The sequence below is a fragment of the Papio anubis genome, chromosome 4 (genome assembly GCF_008728515.1).
Source record: "Papio anubis isolate 15944 chromosome 4, Panubis1.0, whole genome shotgun sequence".
Lineage (NCBI taxonomy): Eukaryota > Metazoa > Chordata > Mammalia > Primates > Cercopithecidae > Papio > Papio anubis.
This window is the reverse complement of record NC_044979.1, coordinates 146,332,301-146,351,009: the sequence shown is the minus strand read 5'-3', so window position 1 is coordinate 146,351,009 and position 18,709 is coordinate 146,332,301. Positions and strand designations below refer to the sequence as shown.

Sequence of the window (18,709 nt, the reverse complement as noted above, 5' to 3'; positions counted from 1 at the left end):
TTTCTGTGCTCTGTTCTGTTCCACTGGTCTGTGTGTCTGTCTGTATGCCAGTACCATACTGTTTTGCTTACTCTAACTTTGTAGTATACTCTGAAGTCAAGTAATGTGATGCCACCAGCTTTGTTCTTTTTCAAAATTACTCTGGCTCTGGGGTCTTTTGTGGTTCCATATGAATTTTAGGATTTTTTTTTCAACTTCTGTGAAAAATGCCATTGGAATTTTGATAGGAATCACATTGAGGCTGTAGAGCACTTTGGGTAGTATGGACATTTAAAAAATATTAGTCGCTGGGCACAGTGGCTCACGCCTGTAATCCTAGCACTTTAGGAGGCTGAGGTGGGTGGATCATGAGGTCAGGAGATCGAGACCATCCTGGTAACACAGTGAAGCCCCATCTCTACTAAAAATACAAAAAAATTGCCGGGCGTGATGGCGGGCGCCTGTAGTCCCAGCTACTTGGGAGGCTGAGGCAGGAGAATGGCATGAACCCAGGAGGCGGAGCTTGCAGTGAGCGGAGATCATGCCACTGCCCTCCAACCTGGGTGACAGAGCGAAAAAAAAAAAAAAAAAAAAAAAAATTGTCATTCTTATCCATGAACATGGGATATCTTTCCATTTATTTGTGTCCTCTTCAGTTTATTTAAATTGGTGTCTTAACAGTTTCCAGTGTACAGATCTTTCACTTCTTTGGTTAAAGTTATTCTTGGGGGCCAGGCGCAGTGACTCACGCCTGTAATTCCAGCACTTTGGGAGGTTAAGGTGGGTGGATCACCTGAGGTCAGGAGTTCGAGACCAGCCTGGCCTCAAGTGATCCTCCTAGCACTCCATAAGTGCTGGGATTACAGGCGTGAGCCACAACACCACATCCAGCTAGGCAGTTACTCTCTTGTAGTGCGTTGGTTTGTTCAGCACATCCCAGCGTCCCCTGACTTCTGTCGCTGTGTTCAAGAGTTTGGCTGTCAGTCTAACGTCCGTTCTTTCAAAGTAACTCTCTTTTTCCTCTGGCTGCTTTTAAGTTTTTTTTTTTTTTTTTTTTAATTGTCCTTGGTTTTCGGCAATTTTACTGTCTTGTGTAGGTGAGAGTTTCTTTTTGTTCTGCTTGGAATTCACTAGGATTCTTAAATCTGTGGATTAGTAGTTTTCATCAGTTCTGAGAAATTCTTAGCCACTATCCTTTCAGATATTCTCTCTTTCTCTCTTCCTCCTCTCATCTCCTCTTGGGACTTTCCTGGTTTTTTTGGTTTTTTTTTGTTTTTTTTTGAGACAGTGTCTCACTGTGTCACCCAGGCTGGAGTGCAGTGGCACAATCTCAGCTCATGGCAATCTCTGCCTCCTGGGTTCAAGTGATTCTCCTGCCTCAGCCTCCCGAGTAGTTGGGATTACAGGTACGTGCCACCACACCTGGCTAATTTTTGTATTTTTAATAGAGATGGAGTTTTGCCATGTTGGCCAGGCTGACCTCAAACTCCTGACCTCAGGTCATCCACCCGTCTCTGCCTCCCAAAATGCTGCTACTGCACTTGGCCCTCTTTAACTAATTTCTTTGAGAGTATATTATGGGCTGGGACTGGAGGTTGCTCCTGTCATCATCACCCACATTCCATCGTCCAGATTTGAGCCGTGTGGCTGTGCCCAGCTATGAAGGATCCTGGGGACTGTGGTTAGGCCGGGTGCCTGGAAACAAGTCAACAGGACCACCTGGCCAGTGTCAGTCACCGCACACAACCACCCCAGTGTCTGGCACAGTGCACAACCATCCTCGTGTCTGAAGCCTGTGCAGGTCACTCATGGTGCCCTGTTTCCCTGTGTTCTTGGTCATCTTTAACTATGTGCTGCTCACTGGCTTTGAAAAATGTTGATGGAGAGATTCTTTGAGGCCTAGGATGAAGGTAGAGTCCACTAGGGAGGAGTAATTTGGGGCATTACCCACTGGAGGCCACTGCAAACCAAACATACTGGCCCCCCCAAAGGTCTGGGCACGGTGGCTCATGCCTGTAATCCCAGCACTCTGGAAGGCTGAGGTAGGAGGATTGTTTAAGGCCAGGAGTTTGAGAATAGCCTGGACAACATAGAAAGACCCCATCTTTACACACTTTTTTTTTGTTTTGAGATGGAGTCTCTTGTTGCCCAGGCTGGAGTGCAATAGTGTGATCTCGGCTTACTGCAGTCTCCACCTCCTAGGTTCAAGCAATTCTGCCTCAGCCTCCCCAATAGCTGGGATTACAGGCGCCCACCACCACACCTGGCTAATTTTTGTATTTTTAGTAGAGACAGGGTCGCACCAGGTTGGCCAGGCTGGTCTCAAACTGCTAATCTCAGGTGATCCACCTGCCGTGGCTTTTCAAAGTGCTAGGATTACAGGCGTGAGCCACTGCACCTGGTGTATTTCTTTTCTTTTTAATTAGCTGGGCATGGTGGTATGCACCTGAAGTTCCAGCTACTTGGGAGGCTGAGGTGGGAGGATTGCTCGAGCCCAGGAGTTTGAGGCTGCAGTGAGCCATGATCACGCCACCGTGCTCCAGCCTGGGTGACAGAGAGATACCCTGTGTCAAAACAACGCATTGAGTGCTTGGAGTTCTCTGCATTCTTGGGCCTCAAATCTGTGCTGGAGAAGACCTGTTGCCCTAACTTCTCAAGAACTTTTTCTTTTTGCTTCTTTTAGCACCAAGTGTCTTTCCTGTGGAGGGAGCAGGGCTAATTCTGATTCATTCTTACCCTAAGAGTGTAGCCCTTTAGGTTTTCAGCTTAAGGTAGGAAAGGTTTTCTATAATGCTCCCCATTTTGGGCAGGACTGGCCCTGACTTCTCTCCTCCTGACCCCACGAGGCCACGGAATGAGAACCATTGCTGGTTTTGGCAAATCCCCTCCGACAGAAGGGCATCTCCCGGGCGGCACAGCCGTGGGCTGGTGTGCCCCACCAGGGTGCAGCAGTGACGTCAGCCCCGTCTCAGGGCACATGTCCCTTCCCGGTGACAGCAGGCTGGGTGCCTGGACCAGCCATTTCCCTGAAGACAATGAAACACGCGGGGCGAAATATCCAAAGGCCAAGAACACTGAACACCGGACAAGATAGCAGGTAACTAAATGCCAGGCCTCGTGCTGGAGGAAAATTGGACTCAGATACAAGGCCCTCCTGCAGGGATCTGGTGAGCCTGGCTCTCAGCTCTGGCCTGGGGGAACTCAGAGCGGGGGGAACAGTGCGGATCAGCTGCCTCCCAACTGAACAGTGGGATCAGTTACTCCAGGCGGTAACACTGAACCACCGTGCCTGGTGAAAAGAGACTGCGGGACCCGGCGCGGTGGCTCACGCCTGTAACCTCAGCACTTTGGGAGGCCGAGGCGGGCAGATCTCTTGAGCTCAGGAGTTCAAGACCAGCCTGGCCAACATGGTGAGACCCCCGGCTACTAAAAATACAAAAATTAGCTGGGCATGGTGGCGGGTGCCTGTAATCCCAGCTATTCGGGAGGCTGAGGCAGGAGAATCACTTGAATCTGGGAGGCAGAGGTTACAGTGAGCCAAAATTGCACCACTGTACTCTATCCTAGCAACAGAGTGAGACTCTGTCTCAAAAAAAGGAGTGAGCCGGGCGCAGTGGCTCACGCCTGTAATCCCAGTATTTTGAGAGGCCAAGGCGGGTGGATCACTTGAGGTCAAGAATTCAAGACCAGCCTGGCCAACATGGTGAAACCCCGTTTCTACTAAAAATACAAAAATTAGCTGGGCATGGTGGCTGTAATCCCAGCAACTCCGGAGGCTGAGGCAGGAGAATTGCTTTAACCCAGGAGGCAGAGGTTGCAGTGAGCCGAGATCGTGCCACTGTATTCCAGCCTGGGTGAAAGAATGACACTGTCTCAAAAACAAACAAACAAACAAAAAACAACAAAAAAAAGGCCGGGCGCGGTGGCTCATGCCTGTAATCCCAGCATTTTGGGAGGCCAAGGTGGGCAGATCACGAGGTCAGGAGATCGAAACCATCCTGGCTAACACGGTGAAACCCCGTCTCTACTAAAAATACAAAAAATTAGCCGGGCGAGGTGGCGGGCGCCTGTACTCCCAGCTACTCGGGAGGCTGAGGCAGGAGAATGGCGTGAACCCGGGAGGCGGAGCTTGCAGTGAGCCGAGATCGCGCCAGTGCACTCCAGCCTGGGCGACATAGCGAGACTCCATCTCAAAAAAAAAAAAAGAGAGAGAGAGAGAGAGAGAGACTATAAACTCGCACCAATCATTACCTCGTAAGTGCAGTTAGCTCAGGAAGTACGATATTTCCAAAAAGGTGACCACAGGGAGAAAAACATGAAGATAACGACCAGCTCAGACCCAGCTGGGGCTTGTGGCCACGCCCACCTTCTTCTGTGTGTCCTGGGCCTCAGGCAAGCCGACCTCCTCTCCCCACGGTTTCCAGTCTGTGAGATGAGCTTAGTGATGCCACCTTCTCAGTTGTGGGTCCCTAGAAGGCAGCCATGGGCCTCTATCCCTAGGTTGCAGCCCAGCACTGGCACATAGTTGATCCGCCTCCAGCTGCCACACACACTACCTTACCAGGTAGCCCCAGGAGACAGGACAGGGTGATGGGCCCATTTCACAGGGGGAAAAACCAAGGCAAAGAAAGGCAGTGGAGAGTCATGCTTCTGCTTCAGTAGCTCCTGCCATGGACTTGACACGGGAACCCCCTCCCACAAGCTCTGCCCCTGGCACCCTCTGGCACTGTTAGCCAGTGGAATCCAGCCCTCCCCATGGCCTGGTTCTCAGCACCCCTGGGAACTTCTAGAGCCTCTGGCCTGTGCTGAGGTGGGGCAGCTGCGGTTCAGGGCCCTGGAGAGAGGGGTATCAGTTAGCTAGTGCTGAGTAACAAATAGCTCCAAACACATGACTTCACATTTCCTTAGTATTAAAGAAGGACCAGGCGGCACTGCTGCTCATTGCTGGGCCTGGCTAGTCCTGGCTGGGCTCACTCACACATCTGTGGGCAGCTGGGAGCTAGCTAGTCCCGGATGGCCTCAGCTAGGGTGACCCAGGCTCCATCGCCCTCTTGCCTTCCTGCAAAGCAGCCCAGCTTGTTCTTGTGCAATAGCAGGAGTCAGAGCAGGCAGAGGCACCCATGTCCCTGGAGGTTTAAGCTCAGAAGTGGGAATGTCATTGCTGTCACCTTTTATTGGCCACAGCAAGTCATAAGACAGGCTCAGATTGAAGGATGGGGAAGTAGACGCCACCTCTAGATAGGAGTTGGGGCAAAGTCACACGGCAAAGGGCATGGTGATTCAGGAAGGAGTGGGGCATTGGGGTCATGTTTGTAATTGATCTACCACAGAGGGGAGCCCCACTTTGAGAAGGTGCTTGGTGGCCTTGGGGCTTAGGGAGCCACGGGCCAACCTGCTAGATGGGGCCTTCAGTGGGGTGGCGGGGACGTCAGTTTAACCTCAGGATTCGACTCTGAGCCTCTTGCGAGCCCATGTCTTGGGTGGCATCGCAGCCCCAGCTGCGAGCACAGAGTGGCTCTTCCAGAAAGTTCGTTGAATGACTGAGTGACCTAAGTCAGTTTCTGTGCCAGGCAGCCCAGAGAGACCATCCCAGAGCCTCCTTCTCGGGGTGCAAGCCTGGCTTGGGGTTGGGGGGGTGTCTGCACTTGTGGAGTCCCCCATGCCTGCCGGGAGCCTGAAGACGCAGAGACCTCCTGCCTCGCCTCGCCCCCTCCGTGGGGACCCTCTTCCCCACACTCCTTGGTTCCTGTCGGAGCCAAGATGTGTTGTCATGGAAACCGCTTGGCAAACGCTGGCAGGGAGAGGCGGCCAACAGCAGCTCTCCTGATCGAGCTCCGGGCGCCGGCTGGAACCACGTCGCGGGATGGTGTGAGCAAGCACGCCCGGCCGTGTGTGACACGCGTGGGGACAGAGGCCGGGGCGGCTGCAGGAGGGCGTGCGGGGAGGTCAGGGCACCCCAGCGTGCGTGCCCCCACGTGTGCGCCTGTGCGTGTGGGTGTGTGCGCCTGTGCGTGTACCAACAGTGCAGCCGCGTCAGAGTGTGTGTGCTCCGAGTGTGACGGCCGCGTGGGCCGGTGCAGGGTGTGTGTGGGGATGGGGGTGTCTGATTGGTGCTGTGACCTGCGGCAGCACAGCCGCCCGGGTTGAGCACCCACGGTGGCCTGGACATCACACTAGGTGCTGACAGGACCGGCAGAGGCGGCCGCTGCCCTCATCCCCAGCCTGTACTCCTGGGCGAAGGCTGATGCTGAACAGGTACTTGTGAGAGTCGCCGAAGTGCGTGCCGGGAGGGTTCTGGGAAGAGGCAGCCGTGGGGCCTGAAGCCTAAATGTGGGGTGGAAGGCATCCAGGCCGCTGCTCCAGATGGAGGGCACAGCCCGGGCAAAGGCCAGGAGGCCAGGGAAGAAAGGATGGAGTCTGGAGCCCGGGAGAGGTGGTGAGGGGCCATGGCCCTGAAGGAGGCTGGGGCTTCATCCGACTTGAGGAGGCCCAGCTGGGGGTGCAGGGGGCCTCGTAGGCAGAGGAACTCCGGAGGTAGGAACTAGGGATGTGAGGCTGGGGCAAACAGAGCTGAGGGACGCAGCTGACAGCTGGCAGTGGTGAGACATGGTCTTTGAAAGGCTTCCTGTTGGGGGCAAGTGGCTTGGAAGGGGGTGTGTGGAGGCCGGGGAGTCTGTAGCCGGCCTGGGTGGGGCGGGCAGTTGAGAGAGATTTTGGAGGTTTACTAGATGCTCCTTGGTGACAGTGGCACTTGGAGGAGGAGGGCAGGGCCGGGATATAATATGGTTTCCTGGGATGGGAGGCACTGAGAAGGTCTGGGTGCTCGTGGCACCCCCAGAGCTGTCTCACCAGGGGGCTGCTTCCAGAGCTCCCATTAATAGGCACTTGGCTCTCTGGGGACCTGCCTGGGTCTCCGGCCCCACAGGGTCCCTGAGCCCCACCAGGCTGGGTGGGTGTGCACCGCAGCAGGCACTGGAGACCCCGGCTTCTACAGGGCTTCTTCAGGCACCTCCGAGAGTCCAGACACGCAGCCACCCCAGGCAGCGAAGCCTCAAGAGGGAGCCGGGCGCGTCCTGGGCACGCCGGCTGTTCCTCGATACCCGAGATCCCCTGTGCGGCTGGGGTTGCTGGAGACGCCCAAGGAGCAGGGGCTCCCTCCTCATTTTCACCCCCGACCCCAGCTCTGGGTGTGTGGGAGGCAGAGGTGATGGCTCAGGAGGGTGTCGGCTGCTTCAGGCCAGCTCTGGCCACTTGGACGAAGCCGCTGGGCCGTGGGTTCGGCCGTGGGTTCGGCCGTGGGTTCTGGCTGCAGAGCTGGGGCCCCTCATGAGCCTCATGGACCGGCCCAGCGCAGCCCACGCACTCACTGGAGGCTCCTTCCCAGGGCGGGACCCCGAGGGATGCTGGGCCTCCCTGGTGACCTTGCTGGCCAAGCCAGGGGCCAGGCACGTCTGAAGACTCCAAGGGGGTTTCCATGGTCCGTGGTGTGGCCTTGGGTGGGCGCCCGGCCAAATCACCAGACACCAGGCCTTCAGGATCCCTGCATCCGCCAAAGCGGTGTGACCCACAGGTGCCGGGCAGGGCGGCCTCCAGGTCAGAAACCTTCCAGGACCCTGTGTACCAACTGTTTGCATCCCTGCCCATGGATGCCCCCTCGTGGCAAATCCCATCCATCTTAGAACCACGTTTCAGAGTTGAGGACACAGGGCTGGAGCGGGGACACGGTTGAGCTCGGTGCCACTCAGGCCCAGAAACTCCAAGCTGGCCTGATCAGCGTGCGCCTGGTCATGGGCACCATCAACATAGCTTTTGTTATTTATTATTATTATTTTTTGAGATGGGGTCTCACCCTTGCCCAGGCTGGAGTGCAGTGGTGCAACCACAGCTCACAGCAGTCTTGACCTCCCCGGCCTCAGGTGATCCTCCCACCTCAGCCTCCCAAGTGCATGCCACCACGCCCGGCTAATTTTTTAAAATTTTTTGTAGAGATGCGGGTAGGTCTTGCTATGTTGTCCAGGCTGCTCTCAAACTCCTGGGCCCAAGAGATCTGCCCGCCTCAGCCTCAAAGTGCTGGGATTACAGGCGTGAGCCACTGCTCCCAGCCAAGCCTTTGTTATTCTTGTTGTTGGGGTCCAACTGTAGGGGCTGTGGGGAGGTCTGCAGGCAGTTCAGAGTCAAGACAGACCCCGACAGGGACGGGTGGTGCAGGGAGATGTCACGGGAGATTCGCTGCCATGTGCCTGGCCCGTGTGTCTTTTCTTGTTGGAGAAACTACATGTGGAGTTACTCCCGGCCCCTGACTGCAGGCAGCACGAGAGGATAGGAGACGGGGATGGAGGGAGGAGGGAGTTGGTGACTGAGAGAGACCAAGAACCCCAAGAGACAGAGACAGACAGAGACACAAACTCAGAGAGAGAGAGAGACAGACAGAGAGATGGACAGACGGGCCTCCCTCCCAGTCCCCCAGCCTTGGCTGAGCCCATGGACAGCCCCAACAGTGGAGGAGGGGTCCTGGGGGAGCGGGCTAAGGGCCCCAGTGTATGGCTGGGGCTGTCACTTTGCACTGAGCATCCCCCCAGCCCCAGCCGCCCTGGCTGCTCTCTGGAGGGAACAAGGGCTTTCAGAGCTGGGGACCCGGCGTGAATACTAATCCAGAAGCTCAAAGGGCGGCCTCACAGGCTGGGCACGGGGAGGCTGGGCCAGGGCCAGGGCCAGCTGAGCCTGTCTGGGAGCTCGCCCTGCTTGGCCCTAACCCTGCAGTGGCGTGCTCCTCGTGCTGGGGAGCTCCTGTCCTCCCCTCAGGCCTGAGAGGGTCCCCAGCTACCCCAGGACAGGGTGGGGGGGTGGATACTGCAGTTTCAGGGGTCAGGGTCTTGTGTCCAGCACGAGGTGACACCAGGTGGGCCCCCAGCACATGGTCTCTTGAGAATGGCTGCCCAGGAGGCCTCAGGCCGATAGGAGGGTCCTTAGCTTTGCTTTGCATTCCTACAGTGCTACAGCAACAGCTCCAGGGAGGCCTGGGGAAACTGAGGCATGGGCAGGGAGCCCATGGCAGGGAGGAGGGCTTGACTATACTCTGTGCTGGGGCACCCCAAGTGCCACAGGCAGTGCTGGGGTCTGGCCCCGTGCATCCTGCCTGGGCTGGGATTCAGACCCCTTTGCCTCCTACCTGGACATCACCTGCTGCACCCAGGAGACCTCAGTGTCAGGCCATGGAAACCCCTGCTTGAGCCATGCACGGCTCCCCTGCTTGTGTTCCGAGCCCCTTCACCCCCCAGCCCCTGGCCCTCAGCAACCCCCCTTCCCGGATGCAGCCTCATCTCTTCTCCTGCTCCCCTGGCTCTGCCCCACTTCCTGCACCTGTCTTTGCCCAGAGCTCTGCACACATTCTGACAGGCAGGCCTCTGCTCGCACGGTTCCTTCCACCTGGCACGCCCCCATCTCTGCCCTCGGCCCCGGCTCATCTTGCTGTGTGGTGAAGTCAGCCTCAGCGCCGTCCTCCTCTGTCCCCACAGCACTGTCTGCCTGCACCCTTGCCTGCTGGCCTTGGAGCAGGGCTGAGCTGCAGAGAGGCCAAGCCCCTGTCCCGCGGCCCCGCGCCCAGCACATGCAGGGGCTGGAGTTTGCTGAGTGAGCAGCTGCTGCTTCCTAGGACTTCGTGTGCCAAGGCCCCTGGGAGAGTTTTCCTCATCCTTATAAAACCTGTGCGAAGCATTTTCCTGTTTTCCAATGTGGATGAGTTTCCTGTGGCTGCTGTGACAAATGACCACAGCTGTGTGGCTTCAAACAGCCCACATTGACTGTCAATTCTGGAGGGCAGAGATCTGAAGTCAAGGCTGGGGCAGGGCCGAACTTCTGCACAGGGCTCCAGGGGAAGGTCCTTCCTGCCTATTCCCGCTTCTGGGGGCTCCAGGTGTCCTTGGCTTGTGGCTGCACCACTCCCATCTCTGCCTTCTCCTCTGTGTCTCTGTGTCTTCTACTTTCTGTCTGTTTTTTACGATTTTTTATAGAGATGCTGCCCAGGTTGGTCTCTAACTCCTGGGCCCAAGTGATCCTCCTGCCTCGGCCTTCCAAAGTGTTGGAGATTACAGGCGTGAGCCACCTTGCCCAGCCTCTTTCTCTCTCTCTTAAAAACATTGTTGGCTGGGTGTGGTGGCTCATTCTTGTAATCCCAGCACTTTGGGAGGCCGAGGCAGGTGGATCACTTGAGGTCAGGAGTTTAAGACCAGCCTGACCAACACAGTGAAACCCCATCTCTACTGAAAATACAAAAGTTAGCTGGGCTTGGTGGCGTGCTCCTGTAATCCCAGCTACTCAGGAGGCTGAGGCAGGAGAAGCACTGAGGCAGGCAGAGGTTGCAGTGAGCCAAGATCATGCCATTGCACTCCAGCCTGGGTGACAGAGTGAGACTCCATCTCAAAAAAAAAAAAAAATTGTCATTATTTTTCACATTGTCTTCTTCCTCCAATGAGGAACCTCTTTCTGTCTCTTATAAGGTCACTTGCGTTGGATTTAGGGCCCACCCTGACTCTGACCCAGGATGACCTCATCGTGAGATCCTTACTTTAACCATATCTGCAAAGGCTCAGTTTCCAAATGAGGTCCCATTCTGAGGGTGCAAGCAGGCACATCTTTTGGGGGCCACTATTTAACCCACCCTGGGGAAACTGAGGCAGGGCAAGACGAAGCAGCTTCCCCAGGCCACACGGCTCTCTCTCTCTCTCTCTCTTTTTTTTTTTTTGTATACTTTCAAGTTCTAGGGTACATGTACTGCGTGCAGAGTTTAACCTATATATACATATGCCATGTTAATTATGCACCCCATTAGCACAAATCATTTACATTAAGTATATCTCCTAAATGCTATCCCTCCCACTCTGCAGCTCTCTTTTTAACCCCAGGTTTGCCCGGGTCAGAGGATGGTGATATAGGGGCGAAGGTAGAGGCAGCTCCTCTTTTTGTTCATCCTTTGGAGGACAGGGGTCCCGTATCCACTCACCTCTTTCTAGAATAGGCTCCCAGCCAGAGTGGCTTCAGCAGAAGGGGTGTGCAGTCTGCTGGTGTGGAGACCAGTGTGTCACCGGTGCAACGTGGACAGTGCGTTGGCTGCCTGAAGCCTTGGCTGTCAGAGGCCAGGTCATCAGCAGGCTGCCTCTGTGTTCCAGGGGACCTGGCACTGGGCATGGCGCCACCAACCGTGTCCCACCTTGGGGCACCCAGGAGGGACCCTACTCATCTGGGCTTCCAGTCTCCTGGGCTGACCCAACAGACAGAGGAGGAACTGCCACTCCGGGCTCAACACATGCTTCTTTTTCCTGTGGCTCCCATCCCTGTAGCTATTCAGGGAGGGGCGTGGGGGGCCGGAGAAGGGTATTTCACAATTTCTTTGTAATAAGCAGTTTTAGGACAGAACATTCAGGTCAGGCTCGGTGGCTCACGCCTGTAATCCCAGCACTTTGGGAGGCTGAGGTGGGTGGATCATTTGAGGTCAGGGGTTCGAGACCAGCCTGGCCAATATGATGAAACCCTGTCCTTCCTAAAAATACAAAAATTAGTTGGACGTGGTAGCTGGCACCTGTAATCGCAGCTACTCAGGAGGCTGAGGCAGGAGAATCACTTGAACCCGGGAAGTGGAGGTTGTAGTGAGCACAGATTATGCCATTGCACTCCAGTCCGGGTGACAGAGTGAGACTCCGTCTCAAAAACAAACAAACAAAATTCATGTTTTCTCAGGTTCTGAGTTCTCCATCCCCAACATCCCCAACGGAAATAACCTGGAAAATCCCCCACGGCAACACGTGTCAAAAAGTGCAGTTTTGTGAGCCAGAATCTATTTGTAGGAATTTATCCCGAGGTAGGGGGAACCGGATACCTGTGCAAACATCCGTGGAAACAAGATCATTTATCACAGTGATATACGCTAGTGAGACACCAGGAGAAACCAGAATGTCCCAAACCAGGTGACAGATTCATGACACGGAGTCCAGCGCAGACCATCAGGGTGTGGAGATGGACTTCTGGCTATTGGTGGGTGTGAAGTCACGGACTGCCTGTAGAACGCAGTATGTGGTGTGAATCCCTTAAAATACGTATTTAGGCTGGGTATGGTGGCTCATACCTGTGATCTCAACATTTTGGGAGACCGAGCTGGGAGGGTCGCTTGAGCCCAGGAGTTTGAGACCAGCCTGAGCGACATAGCAAGATCCCATCTCTACATAAAAGTTTCAAAATTAGCCAGGTGTGATGGCATGTACCTGTAGTCTCAGCTACTCAGGAGGCTGAGGGAAGAGGATTGCTGGAGTCTAGGAGGTCGAGGCTGCAGTGACTCACATTTGTAGCACTGCATTCCAGCTTGGGCAACAGAGCAAGATCCTGTCTCAAAAAATATTTATTTATTTATTTATTTATTTATTTATTTATTTATGAGACAGAGTCTCCCTGTGTCGCCTGGGCTGGAGGGCAGTGGTGTGATCTCGGTTCACTGCAAGCTCCGCCTCCCAGGTTCACGCCATTTTCCTGCCTCAGCCTCTCAAGTAGCTGGGACTACAGGCGCCCGCCACCACGTCTGGCTAATTTTTTGTATTTTTTAGTAGAGACAGGGTTTCACCGTGTTAGCCAGGATGGTCTCAATCTCCTGACCTTGTGATTCGCCCGCCTCAGGCTCCCAAAGTGCTGGGATTACAGGTGTGAGTCACTGCGCCCAGCCAAAAAAATTAAAAAAATATATATATTTCAATGAGGTGGAAAAGGGGATCAGAAGGATGTCTGACAAGAAGGTAAGAGAGGTTACCTCTACGCAGTTGGCTTATGGGGTCTTCTTTTTGTTTTGATTTTTCATAATTTTCCAAATTTTGCACACTGGACACCTAGAGTTGTTATTTCTTTCTCTCTCTCTCTCTCTTTTTTTTTTTGAAACAGAATCTTGCTTTGTCCCCGAGGTTGGAGTGCAGTGGCACAATCTCGGCTCACTGCAACCTCTGCCTCCCAGGTTCAAGTGATTCTCCTGCCTCAGCCTCCCGAGTAGTAGCTGGGACTACAAGCACCCACCACTGCACCCGGCTAATTTTTGTATTTTTAGTACAGACGGGGTTTGACCATATTGGCCAGGCTGGTCTCGAACTCCTGACCTTGTGATCTGTCTGCCTTAGCCTCCCAAAGTGCTGTGATTACAAGCATGAGCCACAAAGCCCAGCTGTGTTGTTATTTCTTAAGGCTTAAAACAATTCCTCGTGGCTGGGCGTGGTGGCTCACGCCTGTACTCCCAGCACTTTGAGAGGCCTAGGCAGGTGGATCATGAGGTCAGAAGTTCAAGACCAGCCTGGTCAAGAAGGTAAAACCCTGTCTCTACTAAAAATATAAAAATTAACTGGACATGGTGGTGGGCACCTATAATCTCTGCTACTTGGGAGGCTGAGGCAGAAGAATCACTTGAACCTGGGAGGCAGAGGTTGCAGTGAGCCGAGATTGCACCATTGCACTCCAGCCTGGGCAACAGAGTGAGACTCCAACTGAAAAAAAAAAAAATTCTTTGCACTGGTGTGGGACGATGGTGACGAATCCCTCAGCCATCTGTGGGGTGCTGCTGAGGGCGTGGGGGGCATTTCTGCACGGTGAAGCAGAGCTGGTGGGAGGCTGCCCGAGGGAAGCTGGCACTCGGAGGGTTTGGAGAGAGGAAAAGGGCAGTCTGAGGGAAAAGCCTCTGGGCTCTGTCTGGAGCCGTCGTGCCGGCCTTCACGGCCAGGGCTGGGCTCGGTCATCCTCCCACACTTAGAGTCCTTTCCATCTCGTGGTGACTGGCACAGGGCCAGGGCTGCGCTCACAGCTGGTCAGGGCAGAGCAGGGCGCCCATCCTCAGGGCCACACTGACCATGGGACTAACCTGGCGGCCTGGTTCACCCCTCTCACCAGGGGCCTCTCCTGGCGGCCTGGTTCACCTCTTCACCTGGCACCTTGCCGGGTAGCCTAGTTTACTCCTCTCACCTGGGGAGGCATGAACTGGCCCCAGCTGACGGACCTCCCTCACCTGCTTGGCTTTAGGCTCTAGGGCCCCCTGCCCAGGTGTTTCTGGGAGGCTGGAGGGGCCCACATGCGCTGCACCGCGGGCAGCTGGAGGGAGTGGGGCAGGACACCGAGCGCAGGGAGGGGTGTGGCCCTCCTGTCCCGCTCGCAGCCCCACACGGGCCCCAGTCCAGCCCGCCTCGGTCCCTGCCCCGCGCGCTGACGTCACCGGGACCTCCCGATCCTCCCGGCCCAGGCCGAGCTGCCCACGCTGCTGCCCGGGGCTCGGTGCCCGGCGCGGCCTCTGCCGGCTCCGGCGGACGCGGGACTGCGAGGTACCGGGGCGCGGGGAGAAGACTCGGGGGCGGGGGGAATGGAGAGGGACCTCCGTGCCGGGGCGGGTGGGCAGGGGCAGCTCCGGGTCCGGCCCGGCCCTCGCAGCAAGCCCCGAGGACGCCCGGGCGGCGGCGGCTACGAGCGCGCAGGGACCGCGGAGACGCGAAAGGGCGCACTTGGCTAGGGTTTGGTGCAGCGCGGCGCCGGGGTCGGCACAGCTCGGGCAGGTCCCGCAGAGACAAGGCCGGGCCAGGGAAGGGCTACGCGCCCCCTCCCCGCCATCCTCCCAGACCAGGGCGACCTGCACGCTTCCCGATGGGAGCAAACTGGGGACGGGTCGGGAATCCAGCGCCAGGCGCCCCAAAGAAGGCGCTTCCGGGCTGGGGCGAGCCAGGAGGGTGCGGGACGTCCCCAGGGAGCCTCCAGGGCGCAGAGAATGTCGTGGCGCCCCGGGGTCCCCCAAGGCTGTGTATGTGCCAGGCATACTTCCTCACCGAGGAGACTGAGGGAGAAGACGATGGATATTACCCCTGCAGGGAAGCAAGACAGGTCTCAAAACCAGAAAAGCGAGGGAGGAGGGACAGAGAAATGGCAAACTTTACAAAGGGCCAGGGAGGGCAGGGACGTGGGTCCTTCCTGCGCCCATCACGGGAGGGAAACACTTGGGAGAGGAGTTTGGGGTTCGCAGGTGAGGAGAGAGAACAGGAAGCCAAGGGTCTGGCCCGGAGGCCACTAGCCCTGTGGTCTAAGCCCCCGGTTTCCCCTCCTAGCGAATGGAAACTGAGAGGTGAGAAACCCCCAAACCGTCCGTCTGGTTCCGCCTGAAGGTCTCGGCTGTCAGCTAATGAATAGCTCGATGCAGCTGCTGGGAGATTTTGCAAAGCGCATTCAGAATAGCGAGAATCAGAGCGTGGTTTCTTGCCCGAAGCCCGGGCATCTGCGTGGTCAGATGGGGGAGAATGAGTGCCCGGAGCTGCGCGGTTTAGGGCAGCCTAACCTTGGATACCTGGTTACTGGGCCAACCTGGCCGCCCTTGTTGCTCAGAGTGGCCGACCCTCCCTGGGGTGGGGGGGATGGGGGGATGTGGACGTGCTCTTTTCTAGTCTTTGGACAAAAAAAGGCAAGGGGAAGAGGAAGGAGAAGCGTCTGAGTTTACCCATGGTATTAACAGCAGCAGGGCTGGAACATGGGTGCTCTGGGAGAGGAGATGTCCTGCCCTCTGTCGCCCATCAGAACATCCCTGCTCCAGGAGCAGCTGGGGTTCCAGTGTGAAGCGTGGCTTTGAAACCAGGCCCTGCTGCCCCCAGCTGTGTCACCAGGGCCAAGTCACTTAATGTCTGAGCCTGTTTCCCCATGAGGCTCCATGTGTGGCTTGGAGGAGGCAGGCACAGGACCTGTTGGCTGCTGTCATGACTGCAGTTAGCAGAGGAGGGGGACACACTGGGGCAGGACCCAAAGGACAGCGAGGAACCTCCATTTGGGGGGTCTCCTTTTTGGAGCATGGATGGGTTGATGAGTGCCAGAGGCTGCTGGGAAGCTGACCCCCACTAACGGCGGCTCCCTCCCCGTGGGTACCCCCAGGGCTCACATGCAGCTCTGGCTCTATGTGAGGAGTGGTCTTGTGCAGAAATGACCTGGCAGGATGCCACCTGACTGTTGGGTGGCAGCTGACAGTGGGGACTGGGGTTTTCCTGAATGACCCATCGAGACACATGTGGCCACAAGGCTCCTTGAGAGGAAATGCTGTCTGGGCAGATGTCATGCCCTGGACGTCCAAGAGCTGTACCTGGGTCGAGGGACGGAGGGACCTGGGCCTTCTCATGCCCAGCTTGGAGCCTGTCACACCATTCTCCAGTCTTCACTGGGAGGTGGCTGTGCTTTCGTGTGTGTGTGTGTGTGTGTGTGTGAATGAGAGAGACAGGGTCTTTCTGTGTCCTCCAGGCTGGAATGCAGTGATGCAATCATAGCTCACCACAGCCTCCACTTTCAGGGCTAAAGCAATCCTCCCATCTCAGCCTCCCTAGTAGCTGGGACCACAGGCATGCACCACCAGGCCCAGCTAATTTTTAAAATGTTTTATAGAGACGGGGTTTTGCCGTGTTTCCCAGGCTGGACTCAAACTCCTGGACTCGAGCGATTGTCCCAGGAGGTGGCTATTTTTAGAGCTTGCCTCTCACGTCCTGTTGATCTTCCAGCCAGGCCAGTCTGGAGCTGGCATGGCCACTCCTTCCTGGGCGGCTCATGTTGGCTGACGTCGGTGTGTCTCTGGCTGGGTTTCCCACGTAGATTCTCTGAGTTACCCGTGTGCCCACCACTGCTTGCAGGTGTGCAAACGGCCGTCTGTGGTTGTGGCTCCTCTGTGCACATGCTCTGGCCCCCTGAAAAACTTGCCGCTGCGGCCCTTCCTGTTGCTATGGGATTTGGTCCTCCCTGAAAGACTCAGATGGGCCTGAGGTTTGCAGTTTGGGCCCAAGTCACACCTGGAACCAATGTGTTAGGGCTTCTGAACTTTTGGTAAAAGGAAGGCATTTCTCAGCTGGGTGCGGTGGCTCACCCCTGAAATCCCAGCAGTTTGGGAGGCCGAGACAGGCAGATCACTTGAGACCAGGAGTTCGACACTAGCCTGGCCAACATGGTGAAACCCTGTCTCTACTAAAGATACCAAAATTAGCATCTGTGGTCGCAGATGCTAGGGAGGCTGAGGGATGAGAATCGCTTGAACCGGGGAGGAGGAGGTTGCAGTGAGCCAAGATTGCGCCACTGCACTCCAGCCTGGGTGAGAGAGGCCAAAAAAAAAAAAAAAAAAAGGCCTTTCTCATTTCCTGATGCTTTGCCTGGGGTAGGAGGGTTTGCTGGCAGGGAAGCCTCTGACCAGGGTCTTCGGGTGGTCAGGCGGATGTGGGTGCTGGCAGGAAAGCCCCCTCAAGAGTCGGGGAAGGTCCGTGTATGAGGACCGGAGTAGGGGGGTCACTGTGTTGGGAGTCAAGATCCTGGTGAGCTGTGTAACCCTGGGCAAGTGGCTTTCCCTCTCTGAACCTCAGTCTCCTGGGCCATGATGTGGGTGAAACTCAGGGTGGCTTTGGAGGTTGGACAAGGTGTTGCATCAGAAAGTGATTTTGGGCCAGGCGCGGTGGCTCACGCCTATAATCCCAGGACTTTGGGAGGCCGAGGCGGGCGGATCACAAGATCAGGAGTTCGAGACCAGCCTGGTGAATATGGTGAAACGCCGTCTCCACTAAAAATACAAAACTAATCTGGGCATGGTGGTAGGCACCTGTAGTCCCAGCTACTCGAGAGGCTGAGGCAGTGAACCCAGGAGGCGGAGGTTGCAGGGAGTCGAGATCGTGCCACTGCACTCTAACCTGGGTGACAGAGCAAGGCTCCATCTCAAAAAAAAAAAAAAAAAAAAAAAGTAAGTGATTTTGGGACTTTGCAGGGTGGCAGGCACGGGAAGGGGAATGTTGTTCAGGGCCGGTCCAGGGTGCCCGTAGGCATTGCTATCTGTTTTACCGTCTCCTTCTCTGGAAAGCTGGGACACAGACCCTCCTGGGCATGTGGAAGGCCCTGGGCTGCTCCAGAGAAATAATTGATAGGCCCTTCTCTCGACAGAACAAATCATTCTGAGCTGGCTGTGGTGCTAGGGGGATGATTTAGAGATAACTGGAAGGTGATGGTGCTTGCCCCTCGTGGGTGGCAGCGCTGGTGAGCGGAAGGTCTGGGAGCGAGGAGCCGGTGAACAGATCGTGTGACCGGCACCCAGAAACAAAAATAAGCTGGTTAGTTTCATGTGGCGTCAGATGCTTGGAGGCCGGCTGAGCGCCGCCTCCTCCTGCTTGGGCCAGCCACGCTCCGGGAGGAAGGCAGGTGGGACCACACCCATCTCACCTGGGAGGACACTGAGGCACAATGGGGTTAAAAGAGGACCAAACTTGGCCAGGCGCGGTGACTCACGCCTGTAATCTCAGCACCTTGGGAGGCCGAGGCGGGCAGCTCATAAGGTCAGGAGATCGAGACCATCCTGGCTAACATGGTGAAACCCCGTCTCTACTAAAAATCCAAAAAAAATTAGCTGGGCGTGGTGGCAGGTGCCTATAATCCCAGCTACTTGGGAGGCTGAGGCAGGAGAATTGCTTTAACCTGGGAAGTGGAGTTTGCAGTGAGCCGAGATTGCGCCACTGCACTCCAGCCTGGGCGATAGCGTGAGACTCTGTCTCAAAAAAAAAAAAAACTTAAAAAAAAAAAAAAGGGCCAAGCTCATGCCACAGCCCCCGTGCTGTTGAGGGCATTCCAGCTTCAAGGGTTTCCTGGGTGCCTCTTCCATAGTGGGTCCCCGGGAGGCTCTGAGGGGACTCAGAGTTTGCTGGGGGCGCTACCTCTACACCCTGACACTTGGCGT

General features: G+C 56.0%; 1 protein-coding gene across 2 annotated transcripts in view; it reads left to right on the top strand.

Annotated features, from left to right (window-relative positions):
- The first annotated feature begins 5,737 nt into the window (after positions 1–5,737).
- Positions 5,738–18,709, top strand: part of AMZ1 (archaelysin family metallopeptidase 1) — a 36,262-nt gene continuing 23,290 nt past the window's right edge. Inside the window, exon 1 of one of the 2 annotated variants that reach the window (XM_003895670.5) lies at positions 5,738–6,234. The gene's annotated coding sequence lies outside the window, so the exon portion shown is untranslated. Of the gene's footprint in view, positions 6,235–14,194; positions 14,313–18,709 lie in introns of those variants that run through there. The other variant, XM_031665637.1, reaches the window with a different exon arrangement.